Consider the following 27,483-nt stretch of genomic DNA (forward strand, 5'->3'; position numbering starts at 1 on the left):
CAAGGTCAGCGGACACGATAATTCTCGCCTTGGTGCCTACTCTAACCATGGATCCCACTCAGCAACTCTGGGCAATAGCTTGCTTAATCTCCACTTACGGCCCCATCTGCGCCGGGGATGCTTGTCTTCACCTTGGAGATGCCCAGTAGGGATCATCTCACAGGGAAAGCCAGGATGGGTTCCCCAGCAGCATACAGCGCTGGGACACTCTTGGGAGTAGCCGCGCGCTCAACAAATACCCAGTAACATAACATAACATAACATTTTGCACATAAACTGGAGGATGATTTTTTAATGTATGTTTTACTGTTATTTTCAGTTGCCCCTGACGAAGGGCCCACAAAGGCCCGAAATGCATTGGGTTCAAATAAACTGCTTCTGATGAATACAGCGCTTGCACTTGTTCTCAATTAGAGGTTCGGATGGCCCATTTTGAACATTAGAAACCTAGGAAATTGCTTTCCTTGCATGATGGTTTGAAGAGTTTCAAGAGTGCAAGAGTGGATAACGAATGGAGTAAACAGGAGTAAAATGGCAGAAAAAGGAAAGAGAAAAATTGCAAACGCAGCATCGGCAGTGCCATTGCTTCTGGGGTGAAAAAGTCACCCCAACAAGATGTCTAGCAGATAAGTTCTTTTTTTTAGCATTCTTGTTTGGAGTTGTATTGTTTTGGTTCAACTTCGTAATTGTGAACATTACCTTTGTTGCATCTGCTACTCACTTGGCTTAACCCCATTGGAGGGGGAAATACTTTTTTGGGACACTTCACTTGCTACATTCACCGCTGAACCAACCACTCCAAAGCATTCAAGTTCTTGATGATTTTCCTAATGTTATGAATGCCAACGACACTGGTAGTTGCTGATTACAACGAGACCGTATTCTTCTTCTTATGCGTGGGCAGGGAGTATGATAATTGGTGAACTACATTTTCTTTACATGTTGTGAGTATCTGGTTCCTTTATGAGTGTTGGTCTTTTCTCATCTCATTCTACAGGGTGCACATACATCGTTGGCATATACGAGGACATATTTCTCTACACTTGAAAAAACGCTGCTGGCGAAGCCTTCCAGCTCGTTTCAGCAGTTATTTTATTATTTTATCCCATTCGCCTTTTCCCCTAAGTGCTACCTCGCAAGATAGCTTATATACTTGCTTTTGAGAGTTAGCACAGAGGGTATTGGGAGAGCAAGCTTCTCACATCGTCCCCGCTGGTTAAAGATCCAAGGGTAGTGGTATTCCAATCTGACTAACCTGAAAATTCCGATCTTGGTCAGAAAGCCTCCGAACTTAAGTCGGAGGCTTTCCGACCGAGATCGTCGGTTTCAATTCTGACCGTCTAATTACAATATAGGCAGTCGAAATTGAAACCAGTCAACCATTCTGGCTGGATTCCAATGGGGCCAGTCGGAGGGCGGCCCATTATCCAAATGGACAGCATTTCCGCCATTAGGATTATGATGCTTGCCTTCATGGAAAGCCTGTCGGAAAGCAAATTTGGGGGCCCCTAGCATGGCCCTCTTCTCTTTGCGGCCTCCGGTTGGGGGCTGTGTGGGCATAATAATCGGGCCCTTAGAAGCAACTACCAATAATTTAGTAGGTGCAAAAAATACTATTATACCTCCACCACATTCTTCCCTCAGATCAGGTGCAGGACAATCACTGGGATCAAAACTTACTGTTTTAACACCACCAGATAATTCCCTTCTGGTACATGCAAAACAGTAACTATAGTGCAAACTTACTATTCTAATTCCACCAGCAACTTACCTCAGGGCTGGTGCTGGATTGTGACTAGAGGTCAAAATTACTACTCTAACTCCACCACATAGTTAACTCAGGGCAGGTACTGGACAGTAACTAGGGTGCAAAATTACTATTCTCACTCCCACTATGCACTAACCTCAGGGCAGGTGCTGGACAGTAACTGGGGTCAAAGTTACTATCCTAAATCCACCAGGGACTTACTTCAGGGCAGGTGTTGGACAGAGACTAGGGTAAAATTATTATTCTAACTACACCAAGTACTTACCTCAGGGCAGGTCCTGGACAGGGACTAGGGGACAAAATTAGTATTCTAACTCCTACCATGACCTTACCTCAGGGCATGTGTTGGACAGTGACTGGGGTCAAAGATATTATTCCAGCTCCACCCGGAACTTACCTCAAGGCAGGAGCTAGACAGTGACTAGGGGGAAAATTTTGAATTCTGACTCTACCAAGTACTTACCTCCAGGCGGGTACTGGATAGTGACTGGGGGCAAAATTACTTCTCTAACTCCATCAGGTACTTACATCAGGGCAGGTGCTGGACAGTTATTGAGAGCAAAATTACCTTTCTAACTCCCACCATGTACTTACCTCAGGGCAGGTGTTGGACAGTGACTGCGATCAAAGTTACTATTTTAACTCCACCAAGTACTTACCTCAGGACAGGTCCTGGACAGTGACTAGGTGGCAAAAGTATTGTTCTAACACCACCACATACCTACCTCAGGGCAGGTGCTGGACATTAACTAGAGCGCACATTTTCTAGTTTAACTACTCCAAATACTTAACTCAAACCAATTGCTCAAGTTGATCAAATAAATACTTAAAAAAAATAACAAAATGATTTTCTTTCTTAATAAAAAGATACATCTACCTACAAAACAACCTGGAATACATCAAACTACAGTAAATTTCATACACAACAAAAACACAAATATCCATGTACGTACTGTAAATAACAACAGTAAACAGTGAGAAAAAACACCATAAATCTCAAAGTTAATCATTAAATATTAAATTGCATTTTTCTTTTTGGAATAGATAACATAATTGAAGTAAGAACACAAACAATTTTCCTAAAAAACACTTCAAAGTAGCAACACCTACTACCAATAACCTCCTTCAAAAACATCTCACCCATTTCCAGGTAAACAAATATTTTTGCCCAACATAACACATTTTTTTTACCAAGGGGAAAAATGTTAACTAATAATAAATATTCTCTTTTCAACGGAGTAGCTAAACTTATTCTTCCTCCACAGGATTTTTTGATTATTCTTTTACCAAACAAATTTAAAAACAATAGCAATAAAACAGTAAAATCATTAGCTTATACTCTCTTTCTATTTCTCTCTTTAATAAAACCATCATCAATGGCATCATCTAATCAAGCAAGTTATGTCAAATCCTGAGAGGCAACAGACAGTTAAGGTAAGGTATGCTGGCTATCTTTATTGTAAGGACAGTTTAACTAAGCCCAGGTGTCATTGGAGGTGTGTGGAGTACTTTTCACCCCATTGCACAGGCAGAGTGTTTTTTTGGGAGACACCATAGTTATGACAATGGGCATACCCACTCTGCAACTAAACTGAAGATTGAAGTATGTGAAACTATAGAAAAAATAAAGCACTTGCATCTTTTTCCTATGAGGTCTGTGGCTCAATTTTGAGATAGGTATCAGAAACCATCCCCATGCATATAGCTAGTGGTATGCCCACAATTCTCAATATTAGGAGAATGGTATAAAGACAAACACAGGCAAGTAATCCCCAACAAAATAACACCCCACACTTATTCTGACATTAACATCCCCCCTGAATTAACTATCACTTTCTCTGAAGGACCTTTCCTATTGCATGGCACCGAAAATCCTCCCCAAAAAATACTAATATTGAGCACAACTTATAACTTTTTTTTTAATTTGTATTAGCCAGAAATCCATTTTTTTGATTAGGAAGAAATCCATATATCAAATTAACATCCGCAGAAAAAATAAAGTCACGAAACAGTTTGGATTGAAATGTAAAACCATCCCCTACAACCCAATTATTACAAATGTATGCATTTTGAGTTTTAGAAAGCAAAAATAGGAAAAAAGATTTTTTTTAATAGCCAGAAAAAACCATTCTCCAAAAATGAAACGATATCCCTCAAAAAACAATAGTAATACATAAATGTGGATGTAAGCAATACAGAAAAGTAACATCTGTTTAGAAAACTCTGTTGATAAAAACATAACCATAAAAAAATTTGCACTGTTTCCAAATAGAAAAGTCCCAAAAATAAAGCTGTAGTACTGGATTAGCAACATCCATCTTCATCCTGCAGCAACGTGATTTTCGTACTGCGAATTCTCCAAACTATCAAAAAAATTAAAACAAACAGCACAGGTGCACCACAGATAGATTTAGACCAAGAATCTTATCAAATCCATGTCCACAAGTATTCTTCCAGGTTCTTCTTTTATTTCAATGAAGTTTTAAAACATGATCGAGAAGAAACACAGCCGACACATTTCGTCCTTATCAGAAGGACTTCTTCAGGGCGCAGTGAATCTGTTCTATTGTTGGCGTTGTAGATAGTTCACAGAGCAAGACGTCTCATCTTCCACTGATGAAAGAGGAACACCCTGACTGATTCTGGCCGGCTGTTGCAACAGTGCAATCATCCTTTTCACACCCTGTTCCCTGACCTAGGACCTTGGATCCCTCTGACTGTGAGTTATCATACACCCACCCACCTCTCATTTTAGATAAGGCGCTGCTTAAATACCAAACATAAATAAGTTTGATGACGGAAGTATTTCACACCAAATATTCCTCTTGCTCTGTGGACTATTTACAATGCCAACAAAAGAACAGATTCATTGCACCCTGAAGAAGTCCTTCTGATAAGGACGAAACGCGTCGGCTGTGTTTTGATCATCTCGATCATGTTTTAAAACTTCATTGAAATAAAAGAAGAACCTAGAAGAATACTTGTGGACATGGATTTTATAAACATTCTTGGTCTAAATCGATTGCTGTTTGTTTAAATCGTTATATTCCTGGACTGAAATCACATTGTGACAGTGGGGGTTTTTCAGTGTGCACACGTCTCTCTGGGTAGCGCCAGATCATATTCATACAAGTTTGGGATAGCAAGTTAGGTGCTGAGGTTCATAGGGTTCCACTGTCTAGCCTCCTTGAAATCTAAAAAACATGTAGACCAAAAAACATAACATTTTGCTTTTGTTTTAAATAAGTTTAAAGAGGTTTTAAAATGTTATTTTTTAACTTTTCTAAACTTACTTTGCAAAAAACCCAACCGTCCCGACGTTAGCATAGGAACACAAGCTGCATGGGAATGGAAAAGTCATCAAAACACACAAAACATACAATGTATTTCTATGTACCATTTAACTACCTCCACCCTGTACCTTACAATAAACATAGCCACCTATATACTCATTAAAATAAAATAGGTTTTTCTTACCTGACTGCAACTCTTCCTTGCTTCTAATCTTGACTGTGGCACTTCACCGACTGTGGTAACAGACGTACAACCGCAAGCGTCATGCATTAAATTAAAAGCAGAAAAGATCAAAATTCGCCATTGAAGTCAATAGAAAACTGTGGAGAAAAACTTGTAATATGTTTTTAAAATATGTTATACATTTTTAAAAAGTTGTTTTATATTTTTGTAAAATATGTTATATGATTTACAATCTTTGTGTTTATTTTTATACTATTTATGAATACATAATATAAATATTATACCTTTGTATTAATTTTGCGTCTTTCCATATATAGTTTTCAAATAAAATCTCGATGTAAAAGGTTTTTAATATTGCTATACAGAAATATCATGTGCAAACATATTGCTGACAGAAATATTGATTTTTTGAGGGACAAAATATCATTTTTAAAGTTTCTTTATGTGTTGAAATAATATTTTAATTGTATATGTTTTATATTGTTTGTGCAATTGTTGTTAATGTTTTGAATATAGTTTGTAATTTTAAGTTATTTATATTTTTTATTCATTTGTAAAATAGTAAATTATAGTGTCCCAGAGGGTTGTGAGGTTTGTAGGGGTACAGGGTGGGAAGTTAGTTAAATAATAATTGATTAATTATTGATAAATTATTTAATAATTAATTGTTGACTAATTATGTAAATTGTGTAATTATTATAATTTTTCAATTTATATTTTAGATGCGGGTTGTTGGGTTTTTAGATGTATATGGTGGGAAGTTAATTAGATAATAATTGATTCATTATTGATTATTATCTAATTCATTCTTAATTAAATATGTACATTTTATAATTATTTAATTTTTTACTTTAGATTTTAGGTGCAGGTTGTTGGGCTTGTAGGGGAATATGGTGAGAAGGTAATTTAATAATAATTGAATAATTATTAATTATTGATACATTTGTATTTAAATAGTTGTTAATTAATTATGTAAATTGTGTAATTATTATACGTTTTTAATTTACATTAAAGGTGAGGGTTGTTGGGTATGTAGGGATATAGGGTGGAAAGTTAATGAAATAATAATAGATTATTTATAAATTATGTATTTAGCATTAATTAATTAATTGTTAAGTAATTATGTAAATTGTCTAATTATTATAAGTTTTCAATTCAGATATATATTAAATGTGCGCTGCTAGGCATGCGTGACTATAGTGCGAGAATTGAATGAAATAATTATTAAATAACATCTATTCTTACATTAATTATTTAAATCAAAAACAATATTTAAATTGTTTAATTGTGTTTTAATGTATATATTTAATTTTATGTTATTAGTTTTATAGTTTTATTAAATTAATACTTGTATTAAACTAGGGTATGTGTTTGAAGTGAAGTACTTATCTCTACTGTTGCACTGACTGGAGTGGGGATAGTAAATTTTACCCCTCAAGTGTCCAACGCTTTCCCTACTGTTGCACCAACTGAAGTGGAAATAGTAAATTGTACCCCTCCTGAGTCCAATGCTTTCCCTACTGTTGCACTGACTGAAGTGGGACTAGTAAATGTTACTACTCTTGTGTCCAATGACGTCCCTACTGTTGCACCAACTAGCTTGGGAATAGTACATTTTACCCCTCCAGAGTCCAAAGATTTCCTTACTGTTGCACAGACTGGAGTGGGAATAGTAAATGTTACCCCTCCTGAGTCCAACACTTTCCCTACTGTTGCACAGACTGGAGAGGGAGTAGTAAATTTTACTTCTCCCGAGTCCAACGCTTTCTCTACTTTTGCACTGACTGGAGTGGGAATAGTATATTTTACCCCTCCTGAGTCCAATGCTTTCTCTATTGTTGCACCAACCGCATTGCGAATAGTAACTTTACCCCTCCTGAGTCCAACGCTTTCCCAACTGTTGCACAGACTGGAGTGGGAATAGTAAATATTACCGTTCCTGAGTTCCATGTTTTCCCTACTGTTCCACGGACTAGGGTGGGAATCGTAAACGTTACCCTTCCAGAGTCCAGCGCTTTCCCTACTGTTGCACAGACTGGACCGGGAATAATAAATTTTACCCCTCCTGAGTCCAGTGCTTTCCCTACTGTTGCACCGACTGGCGTAGGACTAGTCAATTTTATGCCTCCTGAGTCCAACGCTTTTCCTACTGTTGCTTTGACTGATGTGAGAATAGTAAATTTTACCCCTCCTGCACAGACTGGAGTGTGAATAATATATGTATTATTGCTAAAATTTAATAATTTTGTTAATATTGTTAAAAATTATATTATTATGACTTTTTTGTGTAGTTAAAATCAGGGGCAACATTGTTTTGTGAACAGACTGCCAGACAAGGAGTTGGAGGTCCCGCTTCATTAATAATGATGCGACCGCCTTCGCAGTGGTAGGAAAGTGTATCTTTCCTATTGTGGTTCATGCTGGGGGACGCAGCACAAGCCACAATAGAAACATGCACTTTTTAAACATCCCTGCACAGTGCGGCAGGCACCACAGCGGAGGACCAGGGGGCACAGGGGCCCCCCAAAATCCTTTTCCATCTGCTTTTCTATAGAGGTCCGACTGCCATAGACAGGCAGACGGAAACAGACATTGTAATCCCTACTTTGGTACCTGAGTAGGCACTGCCCCAATCATATGGATTACTGTCCGTCCGACAGTTTGACTGGCTCCTTGATCCCGTCAGAAAGCACCCGACGTCCCTCTGCCTGCTGCCTCTGACCGTACGCATCGTAATGCAGCGGTCGGACCACAGCAGTAGATGTTTGGCGGTCCGCCACCGACGAACTGTCAGAGGGCCTTCCGCTCGACATTGGAATAAGGCCCTATATTTTTGTATATTTTAATTTTTGTAATATATAATGCATTTTCAGCTAAATGTTAATTTTAGATTATTTACTTTTTAATGTGTAATTAAATAGTTTTTTCCAGTTAATTTGCTATGTTCTTTAATTTATTCTATATGTGTATATATATGTATATATGTATTTATGTATATGTATATATATATATATATATATATATATATATATACAAATTCACTGAAAAAACCATAGGTTTCACACACGTTATAGTTAGGAATTAGCATTTAAAAAACCTTGCAAATTCACTTAAAACCCATAGGTTTCACACAATTTATAGTTAGGTGGATGTTTCACTCGTAAAAAACCAATGATATTCCCCCGTTATAGTTAGTTCAGATAACTATAACTCGCGCGCCCGCAATCCACTGCTCATGACGTCACATATTACATTACTCATGACATGGTCAGTGGCATCACTCATGACATCACTGATGACATCATCCTTGTGATAGAGTGGCGGTCGCGCGAGTTATAGTTATCTGAACTAACTATAACGGGGGAATTTCATTGTTTTTTTACGAGTGAAATATCCACCTAACTATAACATGTGTGAAACCTGTGGTTTTTTAAGTGAATTTGCAAGGTTTTTTTAAATGCTAATTCCTAACTATAACGTGTGTGAAATCTATGGTTTTTTCAGTGAATTTGTACGGTTTTTTAAATGCTAATTTATTTATGTATTATTCTTTTTTTTATATATTTATTTTACAATAAACTACGTATTAAAAATTAATTTTTTAGGGGGGGTTTTTCACTGTGCGCGCACGGTGCGCGCACCCCCACGATTTTTTGTAAATAACATTTTTTTTTTTAAATTCTGCCTTCGGGGTCCTTCAGGGACCCCCTGACAAAGGCTAGGCGGTCAGGAACTCTCTACCCTGCCCCCTTTTCACGTTCACCACCTTCCTTTTTCACTCTTGCACTGAAAACAAACAAAATGGCGGCCGACACTTCCTGATTTCGACCGATTCGAACGTTGACTAACATGAAACCACCAATCAGAATTACGCTTGCGCACGTTAGGGTGCTCGCACGGTGCGCGCACGGTGCGCACTTATAGATATTTATATGCTTTTAAATGCTATTTTCTCAGGAACTACTGAACAGATTGACACCAGACCTGCAAAAGGCACTTCCCTGGCCTGAGGACTACCTCTCTGCCAAATTTCAAGTAATTCTGTTCAGCCGTTCGGGCTGTACCTTCGACTAAAGGTCCTATGGAAAAATGCATGGGGAAAACGCGTTTTGGGACCCCCCTTTTTTCTCGGCCCCCGCTTGACGAATCACCCCGAGACTTTCAGGGTAGGAGCTGAACTGAGCGCCCCATTAGTTTTGAAAATTTCGCGAGGATTCGTCAACCGGCGCCAAAGTTATTCAAAATAGAATTTTCAGATTTCCTATGGAAACTCGGTCCTAACTATAACTATCTACTGGCGACCGCCAGTAGATAATATATATATATATATATATATATATATATATATATATATATATATATATATATCACGCTCCACCTCCACTTTCACCTCTTGCGGAGCGCTCGCGGGCGGGTGCGGTTTGCGGTAGTGGACACCGCTAAATATCCAAAGCTCAAATTCCCTTGATTGTCAAAGAAATAACGCACTCCGGGGGGACAATCACAGTTGTTGTTTATTCAACGGTAACTGCAAACAAACAAACGCGTTTCGGCGTAGGCCTTCTTCGGTGTTCCTATATATATATATATATATCAGCAAAGATCCCGTAATGGTTTGCAGGCAGCAAAAGAACACACGGGCAAAGACCACATCAGCAAATACAATTTTAAGTTTATTCACATCATAAACTGGTCCACATAACGCGCTTCGGCTGCCGACCTGCAGCCTTGATCACATATATATATATATATATATATATCGAGAGAAAAAATCCTGAGACTTCACCATTCAAACAAAGCTGGCACGGACTTCAAGGTACTAAAGTGCAAGTTTATTTCCCATATTCACATACGTCCATGACGCGTTTTGGCCACTCAAAGTGGCCTTGATCACATATGTGCTACAGCATTTTCTTCAAACATTTTATATTTCCGACCACGTGATTAACACACAAATGAATGATAAGGGGCAACTGAAAAAGACTACAAGTCTTTTCAATGAAAGAAGTAGATATTCGAGACAATATATGAACAAATTGAAATTTGCATTTTTTAAAATACTTTTTCTAAAAACAACTCATAAATAACATCAAGAGGCCGATTCCGATCCTGGAAAAAATTTCCCCGTACGAATCATATCCGGATTTTTTTCTGTACGAATCGTACAAGTACCGTACAAACTGGCAAGTACGATTCGTATGGGAAAATTCCCCCACACATCCTCGGGTCGGAAAACGTTTCCGACACGTCCCCGGACGATTTTACGTACAAATGTGAAAACTCAAGTCCGAGCGCGCAAGTACGATCCGTACCGGGCGTCCGATCTTACAACTGCATGGAAAAAAACACCGTACGGACCGAACTCCCATAGCAACCATGGAGACATGTGCCCGCATATGCGCCGAACCCCCCCCAGCCCCCGTATGTACGCGCCGAACCCCCAGCCCCCCCGCGGAAGTACGTACCGTACCCCCAGCCCCCCGTGTAAGTACGGACCGTACTCCCACCCGTGTAAGTACGGACTGTACCCCCAGCCCCCCGTGTAAGTACGGACCATACCCCCCACTGTGTATGTACGGACCGTACCCCCAGCCCCCCCGTGTAAGTACGGACCGTACCCCCACCCGTGTATGTACGGACCGTACCCCAGCCCCCAGTGTAAGTACAGACCGTACCCCCACCCGTGTATGTACGGACCGTACCCCCAGCCCCGGTCCGTTCTTACACGGGGGGCTGGGGGTACGGTCCGTACATACACGGGTGGGGGTACGGTCCGTACTTACACGGGGGGCTGGGGGTACGGTCCGTACATACACAGTGGGGGGTATGGTCCGTACTTACACGGGGGGCTGGGGGTACGGTCCGTACATACATGGGTGGGGGTACGGTCCGTACTTACACGGGGGGCTGGGGGTACGGTCCGTACATACACAGGGGGTACGGTCCGTACTTACATGGGGGGCTGGGGGTATGGTCCGTACATACACGGGGGGTACGATCCGTACATACATGGGGGGCTGGGGGGGTGTTCGGGACGTACATACGGGGGCAGGGGGGGGTACGGCGCGTACATACGGGGGCTGGGGGGGTGTTCGGGGCATACATACGGGGCGTACGGCCCATACATACGGGGGCTGGGGGGGTACGGCACATACCGGGCCCCCTATTCCGCTGGCATCGCGGCGTACTTAGCTTTTCCGGCACTTTTTGGGTGCCGTAAAAATATTGCCGTCCGGACTGCTGTGGGTACGAATCGTACTTGCTGGTACGTAAAAACAAGCCTACCTCCGTCCGGATATCACGTCCGGATCTCATTCGTATGTATTTTTCAGTCGGTCGGTGTTTTTTCCGACTCGTACGGAAATGGTGTTTCCGTACGAATCGTACTTGCAAGTTTGTATGGTTTTTTTCCCGTGTACGAGTCGGACGGAGAAAACGCTCCGACCGACGGTTCGTTCCCGGTTTTCCCAGGATCGGAATCGGCACCCAAATGTTTATAATAAATGTAAATTGATTATTATATATATATAATAAATTTAAAAATATATATATATCTCACCTACTTTTTTGTTTTGCCAATACCTTTAACATCGTTTGATGAATCCTTGCAAAATTTTCAGAACTAGTTAGATGCTCAATTCAGCTGTCTTAAAAGTTTCGAGGTGATTCGTCAAGCGGGGAGCAAGAAAAAGGAGGGGTCCCAAAACGCATTTTCCCAATATTAATTTCCATAGGAACTTTAGACACGGTGTGAGAAGTTGGCCTGGTATATGCTGTTCACTAGTTAAAGTGGACACCTTGCACCAGTACAATTCGACTCTTATGGTAGTAGGTTAAAGACAATCTTCAAAGAAAGCTATACTAGTGGTAGCTGTGGAGAGCAGTCTTCAGGCTAAGGTGCCGATTCTGATCCGTTAAAAATATTCCCCGTACGAATCGTATCCGGATTTTTTTACGTACGAATCGTACAAGTCCCGTACAAACTGGCAAGTACGATTCGTATGTTAAAAAATCCATACGAATCGCAATGGGAAAATTCCCCGACACGTCCCTGGGTCGGAAAAAGTGTCCGACACGTCCCCGGACAGTTTTACGTACGAATCGGTAAACTGAAGTCCGAGTGCGCAAGTACGATCCGTCCCGTCCGTCGAATGCACAACCGTATGGAAAAAACACCGTACGGAGCGAACTCTCATGGCAACCATGGAGACGTCCAAACATGTGCCCGCATACGCGCCGAACAACCTCCAGCCCACCCCCCCAAGTACGCGCCGTACCCCCAACCCCCCCATGTACGTGCCGTACCCCCACCCCACCCTTGTAGGTACGGAGCGTACCCCCACCCCCGTAGGTACAGAGCGTACCCCCACCCCCGTAGGTACGGAGCGTACCCACACCCCCGTAGGTACGGTGCAGTCCCCCAGCGCATAGCGCTGGGAGTCCGCACCGTACCTACGGGGGTGGGGGTACGCTCCGTACCTATGGGGGTGGGGGTACGCTCCGTAACTACGAGGGTGGGGGTACGCTCCGTACCTACGAGGGTGGGGGTACGCTCCGTATCTATGGGGGTGGGGGTCCGCACCGTCCATACGGGGGAGGCTGGGGGTACGGTGCGTACATGGGGGGGCTGTGGGTATGGTGCCGAAGTGTAGGGATGGGGGTACGGTGCGTACCGGGCCCCCTTTTCCTCGTGCATCGCGCCGTACTTTTCCGGCACTTTTTGGGTCCCGTAAAAATTTTGCCGTTCGAAGTGCTGTGGGTACGAATCGTACTTGCTGATCCGTAAAACGCTGCCTGACTCCATGCGAATGTCGCGTACGCGGTGTCCCGGATCCGATTTGTGGGTTTCTTTTAGCCGGTCGGTGTTTTTTACGATTCGTACGGAAGTGGTGTTTCTGTACGAATCGTACTTGCGGGTTTGTAAGGTGTTTTTCCCAGGTACGAGTCGGACGGAGAAAACGCTCCGTCCGACGGTTCGTACCCGGGTTTTACAGGATCGGAATCGGCACCTAAGTCTTAGAAGGAATGTAAAGCAGCTTGTTTTACCACATAGTCTCTTGAATTACCAAATCAAAGGACACCACACAGGTATATATATCAAATATATATGTATTTATGACTAAACAACTCTCTACTAATCTCTTTATGAGATTAGAAGTCAGGAACATATGCACAAATCAACGTTTCACAATAAATTAAGCACAAATATGGCTGGGGCCTTAGGGGCGTACCAGACCATATACTAAAAAAGAGACTTAGAGATAACGACTTGCAAAGGGACAAGGCCTAGGGCCTTCAGAAGCATTGGGGCCTCACGAAACCACCCAAGGCAGGTAAGTAAAGGACCCACGGGGGACGCATGCAGTGTGTTAACACAGCCGCGAATCCCTGTTGACTTCAGTGGTGCAAGTCGCGGTTGGAAATTAAGAGTTTAAGGATACTTCGGGAGAGTCTACAAGCAAGTCACTTACAGGGTAAGTAGTTCTAGAGCCAACACCCACAGGAGCACCGTAGTGCTGGAGTTACCTCACCCAGGGAAGCCGGGTGCATAGGTGTCTTTTGGTGTCGGGTCGCGGCGTCGTTTTCAATGGGAGCCAATGAAGACTTGCTGCTTGTGAAGACAGAAGAAGTGTCCGGTGGAATCCAAGCCTGGATTCAGAAGAAGGAAGACCTGAAAGCAGAGGGGACATTGTTCAAAGTCACTTGGCAGTGACCCGGGGCAAGGAAGATGGATGCCCACAGTCGTCGGGTGTTTACAGGTAGTTCACGGGTGTCTTGACTCTTCAGCCACGAGGTCCAGGAGGCGTCGACGATGACCAGGTGCTGGATTCGGCGTGTCCCACAAAGTCTGCAGCTTACTGTGGTGTCGGTGACCAGATTGGAGCCAACAAGCCTTGGTAACAGCAAGTCTTGTGGAAAGGACAAAAAGTCAGCAGTGCAGACCAGCAAGGGTAAGTCAGGGCAGGCCTGGAGCAACCAGGGGAGCCCTTTGAAATTGTAGGAAAGTCTTCAGAGGACCCACTAGCCAGCCAGCAAGGGATCGCAAAGATGCCTCAGGAGGATCCACTCAACCGGGGCCCATGGTCACTCAGGACGGGGTAGGCCTCTGATCATTGGAGGGATCCCTGCTAGAGGCTTGGACCACATGTGGCCCAATGCACAGGTTTGCAGAACATCATGAAGGGGTTGCACTCGAAAATAGTGCACGGTACCCAGGGATTACGGTTTCTCGTCACTCGTGGGGTCCACTTGCCTCAGCGTCGCTGGGGACTCACGATGGCATTGGAGAAATCAGGAAATCCTCTTCCTGGGCTGCAGGGACTTCGGGCTCCGGCGGGAGCGGTGGAGTTTGCGACCGTGGATTGCAGTTTTTGGTGCCTGCCAAGCAGGGGAGTCACTCCTTGACTCCAAGGGAGATTCTTCAGTCTTCCAGAGGTAGTGGAACGTCAAAGGTCCGGGATTCGTCTATAGAGCGTTATCCAGGGGTATCTAGTTTGCAATGGCAAGGGTTCCCTAACTTATACTGGAAGGAAGGGAGGGACTAGCTCTATGACCCCACCTATGGGAGGGTCAGGGGAGTAGGTGGCTACACCCACTTCCCTTTGTCCAGTTTTGCACCAGAGCAGGGGCAGGTAGCCCCTGAGCCGGTTTGAACTGGTGTATGCACAGAGGAGCCTACTGCTCCCCCAGTGCAGGACTTCAAAGCACTCTAGGAGTGCACCCACCCAGCCCCAATACACTAAACCCTGTCTGGGAGGTGGTCACACCTCCCTGTGACAGAATACCTATTGTTGGGCTTCCTCCACTGCGAGTTTCGGTCATCAGCAGGAGGGCAGCCCAGTGTCTGTGACTGGTGGCATCCATTTTGTGATGCCAGGGCTCTTCAGGATTCTACCACGTTTCCACAGTAGGTACATGTCTATCCCTCTAAAAGGGCGGGATCATACTCCCACACCAGTTACTGATGTAGGGGTATGATTCCAAAGCGTTTGACACCAAACACGACATGTTTTAATGCAGCCATTCCAAAGTTAGCATTTACAGCGAGGTTATAATGCACTTAAGAGTATATGGTTTGACCTCATTCACAAACAGCCCCAGAGAATGGACTCTGAGAGCTGCAGAGGGGCCCTGCTCAGGCAGAGGCACCCCCTCACATGGAAACCAAGCACCCTTCCCTCAGAAGTGATAGGCCCTGCCTTAGGGGTGACTGATAGGTTTAAATGTGTGTGTAGGAGAGATATAGGAACCTATATCTCAGTGAAGAGTGCTAGCACCACCTCACCCAGGCTGCAGTAGCAGGCCTGTGGTGTCAGATTTAGTCTGCTTCCCAGGGGTGGTATAATACATGCTTCAGCCCCTGGTAGGCCTGTGAAGTACCTATGCCCTTGGTACCTAAGATACCATATACTAGGGACTCATAAGGCACCACAGTATCCAATCACTAGTGCACCTAATATGCACTCCATGTTATTTAGAGAGAACAGAGAGGCTGGGCCCCTGATTAGCAGGGTCCCAGCCAGACTATAGCCAGAAACCAGTGTGAACATCAGAAAAAATGTGGGGGCAACATAAGAGGCAGATCCTACTCTCCTACACACGGCTACAGCCCGCACTCCTGAATAGAATTACACCAAATGTGACGGAAAGGGAGCTGCTGGTCCAGAAAGCGACCTTTTTGTTCATTGGTGTAAATCTGTTCAGTAGCTGTGCAGTAATTTAAAAGAAATTTCCAGTTTTATATATAGGGACGTGGAGGATCCCGTCTCCAAACTTGTGCTGAGATTTGATTGGCTTCCAACACTTCAAACCAGGAAGTGTTGGCAGCCAACTTTAAAAATGCTCTTGCTTGCTGAAAGCGGAGCACAATTGCTTTCACAAAGAGGGAGCTGCATGTTAGATAAACCCCATCTAGGGTCGGAATTGTGCCCTGGGGGACATATCCATAGATTGATATGCAAATTGATGAAATTTTGATATACGTCCAGGACCGGAGTACGCTAACTAGTGAGCACATTTAAAACACAGAACACTCCATTAATATTCCACTATAACGGTTGTGCATGTGTTACACTTTTTACATATTGTATTATCCACAAAATAGGACATGTCTAAGGGAATTGGGCCCCCAAGGCTGAAATCTGCCCGAGCAGGAGTGGCGTGGCCCCCCTCCCCTTGTTTTAAAAGAAAAAAAAAGAAAGAAAGAAAAAGGTCTGGCCCTGCAGGATGGGGACTACAGGGCGAAAATCGGCCCAGGAGGGGGGCTGCTCGGCCCCCTCTCTTTAATTTAAAAAAGAAAGTTAAAAAAGAGGACAGGCCCCAGGAGAGGGGGTCCTCATGGCTGAAATCAGCCCAGGGAAGGGGGCCATGCAGCACCCCTCCCCTAATAATAAAAGAGAAAAAAAGGGACCAGCAAGTTGCCATAGGTATTTCCCCCTTTTACAGCCACTCTGCAAATGCGCCTCTGGCACACTACTAGTTGAGGAATGAAACACCTTAACCACAAGGGTCCTTGGGGGCCAACTACCCTTGCTGTTACCTCCAGTAAGTCCCACACAGTGGGATTGCTGAGCGGTTGTTGGAGGCCACACCCCCTTTCTCCACCACTCTGCAAACATACCTGCTGGCGCACTACTATTTGGGGGATGAAGTCCTCTTGGCTCTTGAGGGGCCTTGGGGGCCAACTATCCCTCATGTTTTCTCCAGTAAGTCCCACAGAGCATGATTGCTGAGAGGACTTCAGAGGCCATGCCCCCTTTCTCCACCACCAGGTACATGCACTACTTGGCTCACTGCTGATTGGTGGCTGAAGCCCCCTTGGCTCACGAGAGTCATTGGGGGTCAACAAGCCCTCCTGTTACCTCCAGTAAGTCCCACAGAGCGTGATTGCTGAGAGGACTTCGGAGGCCATGCCTGCTTTCACCACCACTGTGGAAATGTGCCTCCTGGCGCACTACTAGTTGAGGGGTGAAGTCCCCTTGGCTCTAGAGTATCCTTGGGGGCCAACAAGCAGTCCTGTTACCTGCTGTAAGTCCCACACAGTGGAATTGCTGAGAGGTCTTTGGAGGCGACTACCCTTTTCTCTACCACTCTGCAACCGTGCCTCTTGGCACCTCCTGGTGCACTGCTGGCTGGTGTATGAAGTCCTCTTGGGTGCTGAAGGTTCTTGGGGACCCAGAAGCCCTCCTGTTATCTCCATTAAGTCCGATACAGCAGGATTCCTGAGAGTTGGTTGGAGGCCCCTGTCCCCTTTCACCACCACTCTGCAAACACGACTATCAGTTCAATTAAAAATAGAAATTCACCTCAAAAACCAAAGGTTACAGTGTCGTTATAGTTAGGAAATAGAATAAAAAAAACCTTTGAAATTCCCTGAAAGTAACAAAGCTTACAAGGATGTTAAAGTTAGCCTCAGATTTCACTCATACAAAAGCAGTGAAATTCAGCAGTTATAGTTACTTTAGTTAACTATAACTTACGCCCCCATAATGCACTGCTTATGACCTCACATATTACATTACTCATGACATGGCCAGTGACATCACAGATGATATCTCAAATGACTTCACTGATGACATTATATACAGAACCACTCTCACACCCACTCACACCCCATGCAATCTCGTGTACGCCTACTCCCATTCTCATACAACCAGTCACATACCCATTCACAGACCCATACCAGTACTCACACACCCACTCACTCCACTGTAGAGGCAATCACACACCCAGTCACTCACCCGTACAGCCACTCACACAACCATTCACTCGCCAATACAACCACTTATACAACCAGTCACTCACCCATACAGCCATTTACATAGCCACACACTTACCCATACAGCTATTCCCATACCCACTTATTTGCCTACACAGTCACTCACACAGTCACTCACTCACCCAAACAGCCTCTCAACACAGCTACTCACTCACACACACAACCACTTACATACCCATTCACACATCTATAGAAGCACTCACACATCCACTCATTCACCCATACAGCCATTCACACAGACACTTACTCCCCAATACAGCCACTCACATACCAACTCACTTAACCAAGCACCCACTCAAACAGCCACTCACTCACCCATACAGTCACTTACACACAGTCACTCATTCATAGAGCCATTCAGACACCCATTCCCTCACCCATATAGCCACTGACATATCCACTCACTCACCAATACCACCACTCACACAGCATCTCACTCACCCACACAGCTACTCACATGCCAACTTTTACACCCATACAACCACTTACACACCCATACACACAGGGATACATACAGTCACACAACCACTCACTTAATATATGTTACAAGTAGTATCACTCAGTATTAGTTCATCTAGTATAGTAATTTAAATTTTGTAGTAGTTTAGTATATATCAGAGGTCTTCAAACTTCTGTAACAAGAGCTACTAATGTTCAATTAAAATTACCCTGAGGTACTAACATTATTAGTGTTGTAATAGTCGCAACATCAAACAAGATTATATTAGTGGCTATCCTATGCAGGATTACCAGCAGAGATCACCTAAGTGCGTCAGGAAGTGTTACCAGCAGCAAAGTAAAAAAGATGCTGTTAATCTGGAATGTCTTTACATAGGTAATACTTAACAGCCATAGCTGCAATGCTTGTGGACCAAGGTAATATTAGTAATAAATCTCCCCAACACCACATGATTTATCACTCAAATATCAGCTTTAAAATCATTTTATACATCCAACAATTGTTCTTAAGACATCATCGTATGAGTTCTGAAAATAAACATATTTCATCTTGAATACATTCTTTTCCATTTTGATGTAAATATATTCATTCTGTCAAGCAAAACCTTCTAATTTAGTAGACTGGGCCACACACAGGAGGGCTACTCAAAGGCAGCTGGAGAGCAACCAGTAGCTTGTGCGCTACTCATTGGAAAAGCCTGGTATATATGTTTAACACTCATAAACTCTTAAAACACTTGCACTCACTTGATCATGTCATCAGTGATGTCATTTTAGATGTCATCAGTGATGTTATCAGTAATGTAACTGATCATGTCATGAGTAATGTCATATGTGAGGTCATAAGCAGTGCATTGCTCAGCTAACTATAACTGCTGAATTTCTCTGGTTTTGTACGAATGAAAAATCACCCTAACTATAACGTCCCTGTAACCTATGGTTTTATTCAGTGAATTGCTAAGGTTTTTTTTAATTCTGGCTCCTAACTATGATGTCCCTGTAACCTTTGTTTGTTTCAGTGAATTTTTAAGGTTTTTTTAAATGCTCATTGCTAACTATAATGTTCCTGTATCCTTTCGTTTTTTCGATTTCTAAGGTTTGTTTTCAATTCAATTTGTTAATTGTAAGGTCCATTTTTTTGTAAGTGAACCTCTAAGATTTTCGTACTTTCTTTCAATAATTGGATATTATGTATTATATTTATATAATACACCACTTATTTTTTTTATTTCATTTCCAATGCACGCTGGGACATGTAGTATATTTTGCCAATTTATCCCTCCAGTGAGTTTGGTTGCTTGCACGCAATTTGGAAATTTTTTGAGCAAAAGCCCTTCAGTGGGCCTCAGGATGAAATTCCGCATGTTTAATTAGTTCTCCTGCTCTGCTTCCACAGAGATGAGTTTTTCTCTCCTACGGACCCACTGAAGGGCTTTTGCTTAAAAATGTCCCAAATTGCGTGCAAGCAACCAAACCTACTGGAGGGATAAATAGGCAAAATATACTACATGTCCCAGCGTGCATTGGAAATGAATTTCTATTTTAGAGGGCACACCAGAAGCCAAATAACTAAAGAGCACGCAGGGGAAGATGTGGTGCGAGTAATTGACATAACAGTCTCCTGGACTTAATTGAATACAGAATGGAGCCCTTAGCCGAAATTCTGATACTCTCCAATGTTCATTACCACATGTATGCGAATGATACCCAACTATTCCTAAAAATATCATCCCCGGATAACATCCGTTTACTCAACACAACTCCGCAAAAAACCAACAACTGGCTGACAAAAAACAACCTCAATCTCAATGCGCTCAAAAATAATGTTCTCCTAATTTCCCCACCACAAGGACACTGCGACATTGAAAATTGGATGAAACACTTAACAGCCTTCAACTGCCCACCACATATCATAGATTCCACTAGATCGCTTGGAATAACACTCAACAAGAATTTCATCCTGCAGGAACATATCAGCTCAGCCACCAGAGGAGCAAACTTTCATATAAACATTCTTGGAAAACTAAAACCGTTCCTCACCGCCGACGACCTCAAATCAGCCGTGCAAGCTCCAGTGATACCCAGATGATACGATGGGAATACAATCTTATGTGGGTTGCTGAGATCCAGACTGGCTCCACTAAGAGCCTCCATAAACGCGGCTGCATGACTCGTCACTGGCTCTCCAAAAAAAAACAACCACATCACCCCTGATCTAAAGGGCACTGAACTGGGTCCCTTATGAGGCAAGAACACAGTTAAAAAATGCCTGCATGACACACAAAGCCCTGCACTTCAACGCACCAAAGTATCTGGGTAATAAACTGGAATTATCAGGAGGTGGCAGAACTTCGAGAAGCACCAGCACGTTGCTATTGAAACCTCAAAAATTTCGGAAAAAGAACCATATCTTCTCCGGACTAGCTCCTAGGATCTGGAACACCATGCCCCCTGAAACTAGAATGAACCCTTTAATCACGTCCTTCAAAAAAGAAGTCAAACTACTTTTGATGAAACAAAATTGTACCCTAATCTCGGTTCTTGAGATAGTTGGGTACTAATCAGACACAGCTCACTTACCAGGATTTGCGCTTGACTCTAAGTGCGAATGGCTAACGCACTCTTGCATACCTTCTGGATCTACAAAGAGTACTGACAACGTTTAGGTTTTCCTGTTACCTACTCATATATATGTTCCTTGTTTCTCACTCTATCTATTTGAAGTAGCGTTTGTAAAGTACTCTGATACCCTTCTAGTGTCTAGCTCGCACTATATTAAACTTTATAGATCAAAAAATAAAATAAACATTACAACAGTAATTCGCAAAAAATGCACAAACAAGTGCACACCAAACAACTGCTCGAATTACTAAAGATTTTACTGTTTTATATTAAAGAAATTTGCAAAAGTCTAAAAATTGTAATGGGAAGGTTTGTGCTGCATCTCAGTGACTAACTTTTTAATGTTTGGTTTTATTTCGAATTATGAGGCTCCTGCTCCTGCCAGGGGTGGACTGGAAACCCAAAGCAGCCATGGAAAATGTTGTCAGACCAGTACCCGTATGGTGCACACCAAGTGCAGCGAGCGAGCCTGACCCCTACAAAGGGGGCTTTGGGAGATTCTCCCCCAAGAAAATTAGGGAACAATTCTGCATTCTGCAACACATTTGTAATTATATATTGAATTATTTTAGCTTTTAAATCATAGTAAATTATGACCTTACTGTGCACCAGGGTATGCCACTCTTTGTTGGGGCTCTTCAATGATTCCCTCACTAACACCCTCTAACAGTGCCTCTAATCTCTCTCCATAGCCCCTCTGTCAAATGTATTCCATTTATTTTATAGCACCTTTCATACCCGTGTAGGGTGTCAGAGCACTTTACATCACAACTAAACAGAGACAATGAATCATATGTATGTAAATCAGTGTATAGTAAATGTTACATTAGGAAAGGGGGCTACAAGGTGTAGGATTCACATGTCATCCATACTGGTAGGCATTTTTTAAAGAGTGCTTGGTCTGGAGAAGCACAAACACAGGATTCAGAACACACCACAGTGGTTAGCATTGAATTTAATAATAAGAATGTTTTTCTACCCTAACAAGCCTTTTTTAGCAGCATCAGGATAATGAAAGACTGGGAAATAAACATAACTTACTTACTTGTACCATGCAGTTTGCATGCAGCTCTTTGATGGCAGTTCATAGCTCACCGTTCTAGATCACGATTGTAACTTATGAACTGCACAGTAACAACAGAATCTCTGGGACAAAATCAGTAACCCACTGAGCTATAAATGTAAAATATTGTTTTTTTAAATGCATTGTACACGTTATTTGCAGCAGGCATATTAGCCCTCTGCACTATCTTAGATGAGTCAAAGCAACCACTGGACAAAACTCCCACCACTTATTTTTTTTATTTCATTTCCAATGCACGCTGGGACATGTAGTATATTTTGCCAATTTATCCCTCCGGTGAGTTTGGTTGCTTGCACGCAATTTGGAACATTTTTGAGCAAAAGCCCTTCAGTGGGCCTCCGGATGAAATTCCGCATGTTTAATTAGTTCTCCTGCTCTGCTTCCACAGAGATGAGTTTTTCTCTCCTACGGACCCACTGAAGGGCTTTTGCTTAAAAATGTCCCAAATTGCGTGCAAGCAACCAAACCCACTGGAGGGATAAATAGGCAAAATATACTACATGTCCCAGCGTGCATTGGAAATGAATTTCTATTTTAGAGGGCACACCAGAAGCCAAATAACTAAAGAGCATGCAGGGGAAGATGTGGTGCGAGTAATTGACATAACAGTCTCCTGGACTTAATTGAATACAGAATGGAGCCCTTAGCCGAAATTCTGATACTCTCCAATGTTCATTACCACATGTATGCGAGTGATACCCAGCTATTCCTAAAAATATCATCCCCGGATAACATCCGTTTACTCAACACAACTCCGCAAAAAACCCACAACTGGCTGACAAAAAACAACCTCAATCTCAATGCGCTCAAAAATAATTTTCTCCTAATTTTCCCACCACAAGGACACTGCGACATTGAAAATTGGATGAAACACTTAACAGCCTTCAACTGCACACCACATATCATAGATTCCACTAGATCGCTTGGAATAACACTCAACAAGAATTTCATCCTGCAGGAACACATCAGCTCAGCCACCAGAGGAGCAAACTTTTCATATAAACATTCTTAGAAAACTAAAACTGTTCCTCACCGCCGACGACCTCAAATCAGCCGTGCAAGCTCCAGTGATACCCAGATTATGTGGTTTGGTGAGATCCAGACTAGCTCCACTAAGAGCCTCCATAAACGCGGCTGCATGACTCGTCGCTGGCTCTCAAAAAAAAAAACAACCACATCACCCCTGATCTAAAGGGCACTGAACTGGGTCCCTTATGAGGCAAGAACACAGTTAAAAATTGCCTGCATGACACACAAAGCCCTGCACTTCAACGCACCAAAGTCTCTGGGTAATAAACTGGAATTATCAGGAGGTGGCAGAACTTCGAGAAGCACCAGCACGTTGCTATTGAAACCTCAAAAATTTCGGAAAAAGAACCATATCTTCCCTGGACTAGCTCCTAGGATCTGGAACACCATGCCCCCTGAAATCAAAATGAACCCTTTAATCACGTCCTTCAAAAAAAAAGTCAAATTACTTTTGACGAAACAAAATTGAACCCTAATCCCAGTTCTTGAGATAGTTGGGTACTAATCAGACACAGCTCACCTACCAGGATCTGCGCTTGACTCTAAGTGCGAATGGCTAAGGCACTCTTGAATACCTTCTGGATCTATAAAGAGTACTGATAACGTTAAGGTTTTCCTGTTACCTACTCATATATATGTCCCTTGTTTCTCACTCTATCTATTTGAAGTAGCATTTGTAAAGTGCTCTGATACCCTTCTAGGGTCTAGCTCGCACTATATTAAACTTTATAAATCAAAAAATAAAATAAACATTACAACAGTAATTCGCAAAAAATGCACAAACAAGTGCACACCAAACAACTGCTCGAATTACTAAAGATTTTACTGTTTTATATTAAAGAAATTTGCAAAAGTCTAAAAATTGTAATGGGATGGTTTGTGCTGCATCTCAGTGACTAACTTTTTAATGTTTGGTTGTATTTCGAAGTATGAGGCTCCTGCTCCTGCCAGGGGTGGACTGGAAACCCAAAGCAGCCATGGCAAATGTTGTCAGACCAGTACCCGTATGGTGCACACCACGTGCAGCGAGCGAGCCTGACCCCTACAAAGGGGGCTTTTGGAGATTCTCCCCCAATAAAATTAGGGAACAATTCTGCATTCTGCAACACATTTGTAATTATATATTGAATTATTTTAGCTTTTAAATCATAGTAAATTATGACCTTACTGTGCACCAGGGTACGCCACTCTTTGTTGGGGCCCTTCAATGATTCCCTCACTAACACCCTCTAACAGTGCCTCTAATCCCTCTCCATAGCCCCTCTGTCAAATGTATTTCATTTGTTTTATAGCACCTTTCATACCCATGTAGAGTGTCAGAGCACTTTACATCACAACTAAACAGAGACAATGAATCAAATGTGTGTAAATCAGTGTATAGTAAATGTTACATTAGGCAAGGGGGCTACAAGGTGTAGGATTCACATGTCATCCATACTGGTAGGCATTTTTTAAAGAGTGCTTGGTCTGGAGAAGCACAAACACAGGATTCAGAACATAACACAGTGGTTAGCATTGACTTTAATCAAAAGAATTTATTTCTACCCTAACAAGCCTTGTTTAGCAGCATCAGGATAATGAAAGACTGGGAAATAAACATAACTTACTTACTTGTACCATGCAGTTTGCATGCAGCTCTTTGATGGCAGTTCATAGCTCACCGTTCTAGATCACGATTGTAACTTATGAACTGCACAGTAACAACAGAATCTCTGGGACAAAAGCAGTAACCCACTGAGCTATGCATGTAAAATATTGTTTTTTTAAATGCATGGTACACGTTCTTTGCAGCAGGCATAACCCTCTGCACTATCTTAGATGAGTCAGCCACTGGACAAAACTCCCATCACTTCCCAGCAGGTACATAAATCACCAGTTATCTTGACACTTTTTTTGTTGCCTGAAAACTGCTGATTATACAAGGAACTTTGCAGTGCTTTTAAACCTACGAGCCAGTTGCGGGCCTGGTCCTTGTGTTGATGAGCTGTTGGCTCTACTCCACAGCCAGCAACACTGCAAGTGTTTGTGTAGTTGCACTAATAGACTAAATGAGAGATTAACTCAGAGGGAGCTACCATAAATCAGATGGCTGTGTGCTACGCTGCCCGCAACCAGCTTCCATTCGGTCTGGGATGAAAGATGGCATCTTGTTGTAGCGCCTCATGTTGAAATCATGATTAAATGGCGTCCTGAATCTCTTGGTATAAGAGCTCCTAGTAGGTAGACCGCTGTTACTCTGGGTTCACTCACTTCTTTTGGACCCTCAGCGTTTGATCCCACGGATTTTCTTCTGCACGTCTTCCCTTTTTGAGTCTGTGCTTTGCCACCTGTTCTTGTAGATTTCTGTTATGTTGACCTACTCTTGCATATCTTCCTTAGCCCTCTTACTCGGGAGTCTGAGATGGTGGAACCTCGGTTTTATTAGTTCCATGTGATATGGCATCCACATCTCCTGTGCAAAGGACTTGAGGAGTTCAGCCAGGAGAGTAGGCGATGTCAATCCCATTTCCAGCAGTCTGTCCAGGCGTCATTGCATTTAGGAAGCTTTCCCCCAGGCAAATCTGGAGGTGCCAAAAGCATGCGCCTGAGTGTAGGGTGACCATTTACCTCAATTTAATCACGGACATTGTTTCCAGTCATGCACTTCAAACTCACTAAACATTAATATTCGGTGTTTGTCTAATTAATTTGATAGAAGCAAACTAAGACTACAACACACAAAATATTTACACCCTTTCACCAATACCCACCTCTAAAGCCTAAAATGAACCCTAGCTCAATTTCCCACTACCCTACCCTCTATATGCGCTGTATATACACAGAATCTACCGTTTGTATCGCGGTGCCTGTTTGGAAGTGGATATGATGTAACCAAGGGCTTGGAGGCAACCTCCAGAAAGACCAATACTGGGGTCCACCATGGCCTACCCTAAGGCACACTTGGCCCGTCCAGGTGAAGATTCCTGGAGCCGGGCCCAGTCTTTATAATATAGCGCAAACTCGACCTGAAGGTATCGGAGCACTTTACGTGAGCACCAGTGACATTACACAAGGTCACGCCCATTGTATATAAGAATGGGGAGATTACGTGATTTGCCCAGAATCACATGAGGTTGAGCATACCTGAGCCTCAACCCTGGTTTCCGAGTTTGATAGTGGGCAGCTCTGGCCATAACACCACAAGCCAGGGAGAGGAAGGGAGGCAGAAGCCAAACGAGAGCTAGTTTAGTTATGGGCTCGAAGTTCCAACCCACCAGTGCGAGGCTTCAGGCTCGAGCCTGGCTCGAGCTGTCAGTGGCTCGCCCTCCTTTACCGAAGTGTCACACTCACTCATAAGTCACGCATAATCAATCTAAAACTTGACGATTATGAATCGATCCTGAACATCGCTCCTCAGAGCGAGCCGAGGGCAGTGATTTCGGGGTGACATCACTGCCCTCACCTCGCTTGGCTGAATGTACTGCTCTCGGTGCCCACGTTTTTACTGTTAGCAGAGTGCGCCGGCCCCTCTCCACGGCACACAGTAGTCGCGCAATCCCTCCTCACCTTTACCAGCTTTGGCGACAAGGCCCTGTACTCGGTGGTCTCCAAACACTCACCTGTAGTGAGGCGCCTCCTAGTGGCGTACCTGAAACCAAAAAGAAATTAAACCCACTCAGAACTGCTGTTTGGTAGAGGTCGGAGATAATTTACTATAAATAAAACCTGCGAATGTTCGCCGACGTGTTGTGGGAGATACCATCAGTCTGTGGGGGAGGGTTTCCCACAACAAGGTTGTACCATGATGTTGCCGAGGTCATATCCATGAAGGACAATGTATGCTTCTACGGGCCTGGTTGTCTCTGCGGCAGAAGCCCATAGGAGAGAGGGGTGGCCTGGACATTAAAATATTTAAAATATGAGTGGCACCGGTAGATACACGGCTAGGTGGCAACCCTGGAGCTGCTGGCCCGGGGGAGCGGCTGCAGGGCTCCTGCAGCTTTGCACAGCTGGAGTCTGGAAACACAAACCCAAGGTGTACCAGATACCCTTTCGCCGTACCCGAACCCGAACCCCGTTCGGAGCCTTTCTGGACGACATTGTGATTGGCCCCTATGTGTATATTAAAGTATTGACTTACTATTCATACCTAAACATTAGTATATATTAACTTTGCATGTTTATGTGTGAGTATGAACACACACAGTGTAGGTAGACGTGACGTTAAGAATAGTAAACCTATTCTTTACTATATATAATTACCTTTCCTATATTGTGGTAGTCATT

The 27,483-nt window shown here is 43.2% G+C and overlaps 1 protein-coding gene across 1 annotated transcript in view; it reads right to left on the bottom strand.

Moving 5' to 3' along the window:
* LOC146796394 (vomeronasal type-2 receptor 26-like) overlaps window positions 1-27,483 on the bottom strand; it is a 699,855-nt gene that overhangs the window by 671,601 nt on the left and 771 nt on the right. The gene's annotated exons all lie outside the window — the stretch shown is intronic.

This window comes from Triturus cristatus, chromosome 10, assembly GCF_964204655.1.
Source record: "Triturus cristatus chromosome 10, aTriCri1.1, whole genome shotgun sequence".
In the NCBI taxonomy this organism is placed as follows: Eukaryota; Metazoa; Chordata; class Amphibia; order Caudata; family Salamandridae; genus Triturus; species Triturus cristatus.